Genomic DNA, 13,776 nt, shown 5'->3' with positions numbered 1-13,776 from the left:
ATTTGGTTCGTTACCGTCTCCGCGTGGCTAGGGTCTTAGTTAGGCACATGCCTGTAGGCCAATTTCTGAATTGATAAAGAGTTCTCAGCACCTTCCTTCTTCACTGCCTCACCTGAAAGTCAGATAAAAGGAAATACTAATTTGGTATCCCTATCAAACAAGTCTTATTCAGACAGCACTTCATGCTATCTTGCTAACTTGTGTGAAAGCTCACAGGGAATATTCAGGGTACTTCTGTGGCACCACAAAAACAAGATCAAAGTCACTCCAATAGGCTTTTATCATTATAGGTTCCCTTTTACAGAGCGAGCGCTGTAAACAATGGAGAGGAAATTTCATGAATCTATTACTGTAGTATCTCCCATTGAAAAGGGTTTCTGAATCATGATTCAAGTTCATACAAGCGGTAAACAGAGTGTAATTTGCTTTAGAAGTTTAAAGATTACCTTGCTCAGTGCTCTGGCAAAAAGGAACATGCTATTAGCATCATCTATCGCAGTAAATATGTGGTGCCAAGACTTTAAGTGAATTAAATGAGTTTGATTGGTCTCAAGCAGTGGTGTTCACCATCAGGGTCATGCACCCTTTTTAATAATTTCCCATCTAAGAGATCTTCATAAAGAGTCTGTCAAAACGTTGCAGCCTCATCAGATAGCATAAATCAAAGTCAAGCTGTTCTGTGAGCCTGGGTGCTGCATCAGTGAGAGGTTAGCGTGGTAGTTAGAGATGAGCTCAGGCGGCATCTTCTGGGTCTGTACAGTGAATCCAATGCAAGCCTTCAAACTCTATACTTTTATATTCAGCAGGGGAGGGCTCCACTGGTTGCAAAAGTTATTCAGATTACATAGAAGTCTATGAAAAAATGAACTGATTTCTTTGACCACAGGTTTAAAAAATAAATAAGATTGTATAGAAGTCTATTAAACTATGACCAGATTTCTCAGATTTCTTTGACAACAGGTTTAAAAAAAAAGAGCTGATTGTATAGAAGTCTATGAAAAAAAGGACCAGATGCCTAAAATGTATTTCAATACAGTATATGGTCTCAATCGTGAGTTTTAAGTGTTCTTAAAAAAGCATTATGCTTTATGACATTGCTTACTTGTGATTGTAATGTATCATTGACCTCTTGTGTTACCTGGTTCCAATAAAACAAGATGGCGACGGCCAAAAAGCAAAACCGCATGGCAAAAATGCCAACCCAAAGGCTTTAAGCCGTATAGATCACATACATATGTGTAATATCAAAGTATCTATGTCCTTTTCATACATTTGATGGAGGAGCTTCATCATAATAGAGATCCAGGTTTCCAAGGGGTTAACGAGTTTTATTTATGTTTTTTATATTACAGGAAAAATAAAGAAACATAGACCACCTGTTTTATGAGATTATCTTTACTTAACAGCTCAGATAAGTTTCAATAATTTTTTTATTTGACATATAGCCCAAACATTTTCCGACACTTTTCTGCAAAAGCATTGACAAACCTGCTGTCACGGAGAGCCGCTGTAATTGCCCTCTGTATAATGTGCGCTACACATGGCATTTCAAGTCGGAGTTACAGTAATGTAAGTGAGAAAAGGTTAGGGTTTGCTCTTGAAGTTGCAATATATCTCGGCTGAAGAAATAGGACTAAAGTTTCAAAGTACAAATGTTGGTCAAAAAGTTTACCAAGATTCTTTGAGGAAGTCTTGATTTTGCTTAAAACAATCAGGGCTGATGGGTTTATTACTTAACTATGACATCTTGGCTTAGTTTTGATGATTTTTAATTATTAGCACAAAGTTGGAACATTTTCTAAGTCTTGGCTAAAGCATCAACAAAGCAACTTTCACGGAGAACCACTGTGATTCTCTTCTGTTTAAAGTGTGCTACACAGGGCTTATGTTTGTAGTTGAGTTATTGCTGTCGCTATCATATTGCAATCACTATCTGTTCCTACAGTGGTGACCTGGTCCGCTATATCCCACTCCTGTGCAACTTCCAGAAACTGGCGCCTTCCTCCGTTTTTGCCCGACCTAAAGCAAACTATTGCATTTGCTATTTGTCCGTTGTCCATTGGGGTAAAACTTGTAATTAAGTACATTTGCGTAAATTAAGATGTTCATATGAATCGCCGGCGTAAACACGTTAATATGTATATATGTATGTTGTTTTTTATTAAATATTTCTTTGGGCAACCAGTGCCTTTATTCAACAGAATTGTTGAATGGGGGAGACATAGGGAATGACATCCAGCAAATGGTTCCAGGCCAGATTCGAACCTGGGCCCTCTGTATGGGGACCAAACTGATGTACATGGGCCGCCAGCAGTACCAATTGAGCTGTACGGCGGCCCTGAACATGTAAATATTGACAGCCGTACTCCCATCTAAAGTCCAAGTAAGCTACATGTGGTCACATCTTCACAATTTGTAATGCACGCAATTGGTGTAAAACTAACTGCCAGCCCTCCAGAATGCATCGAATTCAATCAATGTTTATTTATATAGCCCAATATCACAAATGTTACATTTGTCTCAGTGGACTTCATAGTTTGTACAGAATATCAGTATGACAATACGACACCAATAATTAATTCTTGACTCACTGACACGAACACTGGCATGAAAAGATGTCTGTGTCTTGTGAGAGTGAAATTCAGTTGAACAATGGGCCTATTTAAAGCTGACTGCGAGGCTTGTTGTAAGAAGAATTAATGTTTGAATTAATCGCCACATAGCTTTGCTTTTCTCCCTCCATGATTTAGTATCCGCGGGAGGCAACAGGGCAGGGACTCATAACTCACAAATTAATCATTTTTAATCATTCATTTCACTTGATGGCTAACTGCAGTGCAACAGTAAAAAATGGGCTCTGATAAGATGCATCGATATGTAAATGACGTGTTTCCCTCAAAATAAAGTTATCGCTTTGGTATTTATAGGAGCGATACTGCAGTGCTGCTGAGTTTAAGGCAGCTTGAACACTTAGCCGCCTACAGCGCTAGTGTTCACATGGCTTGCGAGTGAATCCCAGTGGGCATCACTAATACGACTGTAATTCTCCATGGCCTCAGCACAAATCACACTGCATGCCATTGCCTACAGGCCCCCAGCTGTCTCCATACACATGTAACGCTCCGCAGCCTTCAGAAGCTTCCGGCCCAGGCTCAGAGAACTCCGGGGAGAAGTCTGTAAAGTAACGTCACAATGAACCTTTTCTACATTTGGAGATTTGACCGACGGCACAATACGATCCGCACCCCAGGGGTCGACCACTGACGCAATGTGCTTCTTCTCGGTTATTGCTCTCATCTTTCACACTGCACCTCTCGCTGACACTTGCCACAAGCTGCGTTTTAATGGGGCTGTTCCACGGAGATGAGATGAGTGGTGCTCCACTTTGACCAGAGCAGGGTTACGCAGGGAGCTACTGGTGGAAGTGGTTTAAACCATCACTGACAAATGAGAGTAAAATCCACTGCTCTTCAGAATGAAATATCATCACATTTCCACAGAAAACTAAATAGCTACTCTAGATATATATCAGGTTTTCTTCATGGTCTTCCAACAGCTGAGGCTTTATTTCAAAATCATCTAGCTACTCTTTCTTCTCCATTGGTTTTATGGCACCCGACTGGAGTATTAGTGTTGTTTTTCTTGAGCCAACCAGCGTTTTATTTGTACATGGTGGATGGGAAAGCAACTGTATTTGAATGTTATTTTTCATAGTTGTTGGACCACATTTCGGAAAACTAACTAGCGCCAGTTTGCACATCGAAGGCTTCATCTTCTTCATAAAACCATCAGATCAGATACTCCCTTCCGTCTGCTTTTCACTGCTGCAGAATACATTTGCCAATGTCTGCCAAGCTGCAACTTTAGGAGCTGTAAACACAATTATAAATCTGGGGCTCCATCTGTTTTACACTATCTAGTGTTATTACTTCTGGTTTTAATATGGGTCTTTAAAAAAATTAATGAATATCAGGAATCAGTTAAATAACTTTCAAAATATTTTTTCTTCTTTGATTTCTCAGTGATATGTGAATTGACAGGTCAATTACTGGAGTATTTTATTTCAAGTTGTTATCAAGCGTGTTTAATGTACCCACCACATCTGCATTAATGTACTGTAAATGCAAAGAAGGCTGAACAACCGTGCTGATGGATGGTCTGAGGAGAAGAAGTTCATCTTTGTGGCAACAATTCACTTTCAGAGCTTCTTATTAGTGGAGTCCTGTGTGGCATGAACTGGCAAGCCAGCTCGATTAGCGACTGACCTTTCATTAACGTCTGTCAATCATCGACCAGCCTCAGGGCACTGCCGCTGCACCAAACTCCGATATTTTTTATGGATTTGGGTTACTGTTAACTTGCATCAAAACAGTACCAGACGTCTGGAGAAACCAGACATTGAAATGATTGGAAACAGAAGTAAGGCAGGGGCACTTTCGATAAAGAAGTTTGATATCTCATCAAGCTGGTGAGATTTGAAGTGTACTTTGTCACATTGGGAAACAAATAACAACCACAGTTTGGAAATAATATTATTGTCTTTTATTGTGATTGTAGTAATGTGTTTTTATTACATGTACAGCACATTGGCTCGACCAAAAATCGCTTTTAAATGTGCTATATAAATAAAACTTGATTTGATTTGATTTGAGGACTGCTACTCAAAGTCTGGATGAATATACAGAGGCTGTGACATCATACATCAGCTTCTGTGAGGACAGCTGTGTACCAACACCACCAGGGTGAGTTTCAACAACAACAAGCCCTGGTTCACACCAAAACTGAAACAGCTAAGATTGCAAAAGGAGGAGGCGTTTAGGAGTGGCGATAAGGCACGTTTTAGGGAGTCGAAGTACGTCTTTGGCAAGGCGGTGAGAGATGCTAAACGACAGTACTCTGAGAAACTCCAACATTAGCTCTCAGCAAATGACTCTGATCTGTCTGTCGTGGTCTAAGACAGATCACAAACTACTAGTGGTGCACGATAATTATCGGTCCGATATTAGGAATTATGACGTCATCCCGATAAACCCAATAAAAGTATTAATAGCCCAGATAATATAAAATATATTTTTTGGGTAAAAAAAAAGAAAGAATACTGCGGTGTGGGTGGATTGGGATGAGGGACGCTTGTTTTTCACTCGGCTCCTCCCGTTTTGCCAGTACTGTGGTATTAGTGGTTTAGGAAGAGGGGAGTTCTTCACAAATCCAGCGCTCCCTAACTCATGCTTGGCTGTGACGTAAATGATGTGCGGCCGTGAAGCCAGGACAGTAAACAAACATGTCGACTCGTCGGTAGTATGGGACTATTTCAAAGTTTCAGAGTTAGATAGTTCGCTTGCTATTTGTATTAACAAATGCAATGCAGAAGTTCCACGAGGAGGGAAAAAGGCAACGAGCTATAATACTTCCAGCCTGATTAGTCACCTGAAACATCGCCATCGCTACGATGGTGTGTTAAAAGCGTACGAAGACGCCTGCGCTGCTAAGCTAGCGGCGAATACAAAGCCAGCTGCAAAGGCACCGGGGCTTTTACCTATCGACGAGGCTTTTGAAAAAGGCAAGAACTTTATTTGGGAAAATAAATATGGTCACTTTGAAGAGTCAAAACTGTTCTTGGCTTTGTTTTGTTCATAGTAGTAATGCTCATGTCATTTGCTCACTACTAGTCTTTTTTTTACCACCAGGTGTGCAAAAACTACAGGTACATTTAATATATATATATATTATATTATTATCGGTTATCGGTATCGATCTTGAGAAGCAGGAAGTTATCGGTATCGGTTTCAAAAAACCAATATCGTGCATCTCTACAAACTACACGCCAAAAGCCTCCCCCTCCATGAATGACCGACGCCTTGCAAACGATCTGAGGCAGTGTTTACACGATAACGCAAACGGTTGTATCCGCAACTCTTCTCTTTCGTTTAGCGCGTTCGGCCACACGAGACCATAATGGAAACGTGCAAACGGACCCCGCTAACGATAACGGGTCCCAAGGTGGATAGATCTGCAACCGGAACGCTCTGGGGGGGCAAACGGCTCCGTGTGTACGCCCTATACGATAATTTTCTGATAACGATGAAACCATAGTCCCACCTCTCCCCACCTGTGCTGCTCACTGCTGTAGCATGGTCAGTAGCTACTGTCAGTAGCTACTGCTAGTGCTACTGCTACTGACCATGGTACTGACCATGCTACAGATGTTAGTGCAAAATCTACAGCTCGACCATGCTACAGATGTTAGTGCAAAATCTACAGCTCCTCTACCACACTTACAGGCCCGGCATATGTACTACAGCGTTTCCAGTGGTCTCGTGTGAACGGACACGTTAAATGAGCCGAATGTGTGTGAACTGAAGACTTTTTTGAAAACGAATTCGGTGCGTAAACGCAAACGTTCCCGTGTAAATGGGGTCTGAATCAGTTCTACTGTAGATTTGAAGACAAAAGGCGCTTTCACATCAAGTACTTTGCCGTACTTAGTTCATCAGAACTAAAGAGCAGATCGTGTTCACACCGGAATAAGTTCCTGGGGGAGGATTAGTCAAATGAAGCCGCTGACGTCACTTCTTCTTCTTCTGCTTTGGGTTTACTGGCAGGCCGCAAACAACTTCACGGCGTATACTGCCACCCAAAGTCCCCGGCCGGAAGTCACCGGAGTTGGGGACTGGCTTCTACTGAAGCCTTCCGAGTAAATCGCCAGAAACGCCGACACCTCCTCATCTCCGTTGCTCCCATGTTTTATTTTGTGTTGCCATATGTTCGTCTCTCTCCGTTTGTGCGCTGGGCTAATGCTAATGCGAGGAAAATAAAATGGCGGCTTCATAAAACTTTTTGGGAGTTTTACGGGCCGTGGTTTGCAATTCGCCCAGCCAATCAGAAATGGGAACCTTTTTCTCCCATACCTGCTCTCTAGCAGCGACTGAAAAGGGGGTGAAAAGGTTCTCAAATGTTCTGAACTATATCGGAAATATACTGGGAAAAGTACTCCGGTGTGAAAGCGCCTAAAGAGTTCAGTCCTGACACCATCGCCCATGTCACCTCCCAACAGCTTCAGTCTCACACCTCCACGTCCCCCTCCCCTTCAGTGTCCCACTCTCCCACACCACTGACCCCCGACACATCAAATTCTCTCTCAATCAATGAAAGGGATGTAAACAGACTTTTCAAAAAACTCAATAGCAGAAAAGCGGCTGGCCCTGATAATGTCTCCCCCTCCACCCTGAAGCTCTGTGCTGATCAGCTGTCTCCTGTATTTACTGACATCTTTAACACCTCCCTGGAGACATGCCACGTCCCAGCATGCTTCAAAACCTCCACCATCATCGCTGTTCCCAAGCAAACAAGGATCACAGGACTAAATGACTACAGACCCGTCGCCCTGACCTCTGTGGTTATGAAGTCCTTGTCCTTGTCCTGTCCCACCTGAAATCCATCACAGGCCCACTCCTGGACCCCCTGCAGTTCGCCTACAGAGCCAACAGGTCTGTGGACGATGCTCAACATGGCCCTTCACTTCCTCCTCCAGCACCTGGACACAGCAGAAACCTACTATGCCAGGATCCTGTTTGTGGACTTCTGCTCCGCCTTCAACACCATCATCTCGGCTCTGCTGCAAGACAAGCTCTCCCAGCTGCACGTGCCCGACTCTACCTGCAGGTGGATCACAGACTTCCTGTCTGACAGGAAGCAGCACGTGAGGCTGGGGAAACACGTCTCTGACCCCCGGACCATCAGCCCCGGTTCCCCTCAAGGCTGCGTTCTTTCACCTCTGCTCTTCTCGTTGTACACCAACAGCTGCACCTCCAGTCACCAGTCTGTCACGCTCCTGAAGTTCAGACGACACCACCCTCATCGGACTCATCTCTGGTGGGGACGAGTCTGCCTACAGGTGGGAGATGGACCATCTGGTGACCTGGTGTGGGAAAACCACCTGGAGTTCAACGCCCTAAAAACAGTGGCGATGGTTGTGGACTTCAGGAAGAACACAGCCCCACCCGCCCCCATCACTCTGTGTGACTCCCCAGTAACTGCTGTGGAGCCTGCACGCCTCCAGAACCCTGAGGCGGGCAGGCCCCCCCACTGACACTTACCTCAGCCTCAACGTAGTCTCTATATGCATTATCTTAATGCACACAATGTTCATACTGCTTACTGCACATATTTCTTGTTTCATATTTTATATCCTATAATTCATTCATAGCATTCTATTTCCATGTAAATTACTGCTTTATTTTATTGCTATTTAACTATATTTTATTACGGTGTCCATAAAGATGTTCTGTTTTATATTAGATTTCTTGTTTTTTTTATATTTGTATGGTCTGCACCATGCATCAAGTCAAATTCCTCGTATGTGTGAATCTACCTGGCAATAAACCTGTTTCTGATTCTGATTCTGATAGGAGTGCGGGCACACATCTTTGCCCAGCACCCTTCAAATGAGTGAGAAGAGCAAAGTAGAAAACACAAATGGAAAAATAACCTAAACTGATTTAAAATGTTCCTATTGCTCATAGAAAGACCCTTTAAAAAATGAGTGATACATTACATTTTAATTTCTCCCCAAATCTCCCAGGTCCCATCACCTACAGTTTTGGGACAGAAACATTTATTAAGTTGAGTAAAAAACCCTCTGGTTTCTCTTACCAGTTTGTCATGCCTCACTTACAACACCACACATGTATTTGTTGTATCTCCCCCCAAAATGCAAGTGTGTACTATTATTTTAAAGTTTTGGTTAATAATGATTAATCAATAAGGATCCATCCTCCGTTAAGCGCTGGTCAGCCAGCAGTCAAAGTGATGACGAGGCAGAAGTCAGCGCCTTCAGTGGATGAAGAGGTCACCGCCATGTTAAGAGGGTCAGGAGAGCTAATTAGCCAGAATGAATGACGGGGACCTGAGGGGGCAAATGCAATTACCAACAGAATGAAAGGCATAAGTAGAGGAGATAAACCCACGAGATATCCGCTGACGAAAGTATAAATGTTTAACTTTAAGTACCTGAAGCTAAAATCAAATATATTCAGCGTTTGGTGGGCAGAGCTTTGAGATAGCAGGAAGCTGGACACACAAACAGCTTCAGGCTCATCACCACACAGCAAACACTCGAATCAGTGCTTGTGCACCGTAGTTAAATATATACTGTACCGCGACTCTGTCAGGGAATTTATAGACAATATGACATCTACGATGACTATGTAATCATTTCCCCTGCTCGTCAAATTAAAGGCAGTGCTAAAAAAGCTGCAGGGGTAACAAGTAGCCTAAATATATACACCCCTGTCTCAGCAGGCTCTGCCAGATGAGTTGGACTGAGCCTGTAGACAGCAGAATGTCAATTCAAGCACGTCGAACAAAGAGAAGCAGCCTGAATAATCATTATGGCCCGCTCAGCTATTTCCCAAAAAGGAAGCAATAAGCAGCAGAAGTGCCGGCGCTGCGTGTTTCACGTTGCCTGTTTGATTGTTTGATCCAGGATAAAAGCCGCGCAGGAAACACAGAAGGCTGTCTGCTTGGCTTCCTTCCAAAGACCGTCACCGTTCGGGAACTACTGGGAGTCCCTTAATGTCTTAGCAGTATAGGAGGATGTCGAGAGGAATCTCAATCTGCAGAAGGAAGACTGGGTTTGATACTTAACCATTTCTGAAGGCACAAAGGAAATAGGAGCAACAGGGCATACACCTATCTTCATAGATTCTGTTACGAATGTCTCAAAATGTCCTACACCCCTGAGTGTTCTACTAAGCTAAATCAAGACTTCTTCTAAGAATCTTGGTATTCTTTTTGGCCAACATTGTATTACTAAACTAATCTAGTCTTGTTTCATTTAGTCTTGTGTCTTCATCTTAAATTGGTGGAAAACAGCAGATAGTCATAAGCCTAACATCAACCCGATTAATTCCTCCCTCCCTCCCTACATTTAAAAAATGTACTAATTAAACTCAAGGACTTGCATTGCTTGGTCTTTTTAATAAATATACATTTAGCAAAGTTGTTGAGCCCTATAGCTCTCCGCTTAACCGATCTTCCCACAAGGGCGTTTTCTATGTTCATCGTTTACATTTTAAATCTAAAGGAAAACCGTGCCTTTGTGGTTTTAACTCCTAAACTTTGGAACAGCCTTCCTCTATTCCATCAGATCTGCTGATTCTGAAAACTCATTCACATTTAAAATACTATCTGTTTAGTTATCTTTGTTTGTCTTATTTGTGTTCCTTTATTCTTGACATGTCATGCACAAGTAAATAGCTATGTGTTTTTATGTAGGTAGGTACAGTATATGTGTACTTGTATTTGTGGTTTTTAATGTGATATGTGAAGCAATGAGAACCTATGTCTTAAAAAAATATTATAATTGATTATCCATAATTACTTACGAGAAGCTTGATGAGTTGGAGTAAAATAGTTAAATATGAAAGAGTATACACCTGACACAAAAATGCTGCAAAATCCCAGAACATGTTAAACGACAGCATCCAACGCAAATACAACTCGAGTACATACCACCTAACAAACAAGGATACATTTAAAAGGCAACTAAACCAAATATTTTGGTCAGGGTTCATAAAAAGGTGAAAACAAACTCTTATCTTGCACATAAAAGTTAGATGTGCTACATGCCCTGACACCTTAATTTTCTGCCTTTCTCTGGGACTGTACATTAGCATATATTAGCATTATATTAGCATCCATATTATCCAATATGGATGCAGTTCCTCTCACATAGGCTGATGAAAACCTATGAGTGAGAAGGTGTGTGCAGCAACAGAAAGCTATACAAAGTTTTACAGAATACTGAGTGAATTCTGGGCCTGGCTGCTCAAGTCTGATTTCTGAGTGAAGCAGCCCCACCGAGTGCCACTGGCACTTAGACATAGGGAATTGGAAAACAAGTTCAAAGGGATTGTGGAAGCTTTGGTCTTGACCCAAGAAAACCTTCGAGGGACAAAGCAACAATCTTAGAAAACAGCATGCTGTTCACGGAGATGGTATGTTTGCAGGAGGATGCAGCAAGGTGAGAATAATAATTAAAATAGATTCCCAAGCAGAGATAGGTTGAAACTGGAAGAACTTATAGAGAGGAGCTTTGTTGTAGAGCTCTGTGTGCCACTGGGAGAAGGATTAAATGGTACATGAAAGGTGTACAGTACGCTGAGCTACTTTAGCAGCTATTACTGGAAGGCTGTAAAAAAGTCCCTTGGAATTTGTATTCAAATGAATTTGCAGGCTCATTCTTTTTGAGTTGAGGGAGGATTTCAAAGCCAGACAAGGCATCTTCATATCAGTTGCACGTGCATAGCCTAGACCCTCCAGAAAAACGCGGTCAAAAATCCTTGATTATGCGATCAAACATGCAGGGTTTTATGTGATTTTATGCTGTGAAATTGCGGGAAGTTGTGAAATATGCGGAAAGTTGTGAAATATGCTAAATATGCGGAAAAAATAAATATTGGGATGTCTTGTTTATTTATTCTCTCTCACACACAACCTGCCACTAACGTTAAACCCCTTTACTATTCAATTAAACACATTCAATGTTTATGTATAGTAAAAGCAATTGGGCTATTTTAATCACACTCTCTCTCTCTCTCTCTCTCGCTCTCTCTCTCTCTCGCTCTCTCTCTCTCTCTCTCTCTCTCTCTCTCTCTCTCTCTCTCTCTCTCTCTCTCTCTCTCTCTCGCACACACACACACACACACACCACACACACACACACACACACACACACACTTCTCCGCCTCATTCTGTTTTCATTTACTTGTTCGTTATCTGACCAGCTTCAATCTTGTAGGCTACTCACTTCGTTTCTTGTAGCCCTCGAAAGGGTTTTGGAGGTTGATGCCTCGGTGAACGTGAGTTGTTTGGCTTTCTTGTCCGCAGCAGCAGAAAGCGTTCGAATGTTTGAATGAATCAAAGTGGGTCGTCACCGTCGATGTTCTCTTATGCTCCAACACACAGTTGCACGGGGTGCAGAATAGTTTCCCCCCACTTTCGTGCAAGACATCGGGGTACTGCTTTGCCCGGTCTTTAACAGAAATGTTCGTCGGTAAATGAGATGGATTAGATTTTTTCATCTTGGTGTTTTCTCTCTGTGTGAGCTCTACGGTGTTCTTTACCTTCTGTGATGCGCGAGCTGATGACGTCGTGTCATCATCATCATCACTTCATGTCAAGACGAGTTAACTTTTTTTTCCCTCAACTTTGTGTGGAAAAATGGGGGGATTATGCGGCCTTTTGATAAATATGCGGCCTTTTAAAAATCTGCGCCATTTTGCTGATTATGCGGTAAATTCTGCGATCGCAGAATCGCGTTTTTCTGGAGGGTCTAATAGCCTATTCATCATGCATCGTCACATGCAGTGACATGGAATAAACAAATGAAATGCTAGCAACAGATAAGCATTTAAAGACATATCTGCATGTGAGGGTGACCTGAAAACACCAGTACAAACAAATGATGTAATCACAGCGATAGAGAAGAGGCAGGTGTTCCAAGGCTTCACAGCTAATAAAGCATGATGGGCCAACCCAGTCTCACGGCATTTCGTGTTATAGTCACGAAATCTATTTATTCGTGTTCACCAACACGATTTTCCCCTTTTTTTTGTGTCACACAGAATGATTTTAAAAGCAACGTATTTCTATTGGTAGTATGTTTCGTGCCTGCACCATGTATTTTTGTCCGGTCGGGTCTTGGAATACCAGAAGCTGTGTGGTTCATAAAAACATGTTCTTACTCAATATCTTACCCTAACCCTATCCCTTTTATTTTAAATTGTATAATGTCGGAGTTTTTTTGCCGTCCGCGAGGAAAATAAATGGGGCTCAGAGCCTCAGAAAACTGAAATCTGTATTTTTTTTCCTTCTAATTTGTTATTATTTGGTGCAGGGCAGGCACGAAACATACTACCAATAGAAATACATTGCTTTTTATCTGTTTTTCTTCTAATTTGTTATTATTTGGTGCAGGGCAGGCACGAAACATACTACCAATAGAAATACATTGCTTTTTATCTGTTTTTCTTCTAATTTGTTATTATTTGGTGCAGGGCAGGCACGAAACATACTACCAATAGAAATACATTGCTTTTTATCTGTTTTTCTTCTAATTTGTTATTATTTAAATTGCTTTTAAAATTGTTCTGTGACACGAAAAAAATGGCAAAATCGTGTTGGTGAACACAAATTAATAGATTAATTTCGTGACTATAACACGAAATGCCGTGAGACTGTGTTGGATGCAGGCCCGGTTCCAGAACAAAATGACTCAGGGTGCATCTGAGATTAGAGAGGGTGCAGTGGTAAAGTGCTATTTTTATAAGTGGGGAGTGGGCTTAACACCCTCTAGGGGGGTCCTCACCTCCTCTCTTCCCGGCATGCTCTGCCGGGAAGATTTTTTTTTTAAATATTGAAGTTAAAAGCATCAATCTGGTGCACTTTGAGAGCAACATGAAGAGATCTATGGATTGGATACATCTCAACACCCATATGAAACAGAACTATACACAGATTTACTTTTTCTTTATGGATATTTTACAAATCACTCCCCTTTTAAGACCGAAATGTCTACATGCATAGCAGAAGATGGCATCTTTTTTACAGGAATATTCCAGCCAATCTCTGTTTTGAAACCATGAGCTGCAAAATGAGCGCCTTACCCCACTGTGCAGGCGAGTTGGGTACTTTTTTAAATATACCTGGGCAGGCTCTGTTTTGCCGAGGTCCTCTGGCACTTGCGGGCCGCCGAGGGGTGGCGGTGTTTGGGGC

The sequence above is a fragment of the Gymnodraco acuticeps genome, unplaced genomic scaffold (genome assembly GCF_902827175.1).
Source record: "Gymnodraco acuticeps unplaced genomic scaffold, fGymAcu1.1, whole genome shotgun sequence".
NCBI classification, from domain to species: domain Eukaryota; kingdom Metazoa; phylum Chordata; class Actinopteri; order Perciformes; family Bathydraconidae; genus Gymnodraco; species Gymnodraco acuticeps.
The sequence above is the reverse complement of the archived record's forward strand: the minus strand, read 5'-3'. Positions refer to the sequence as shown.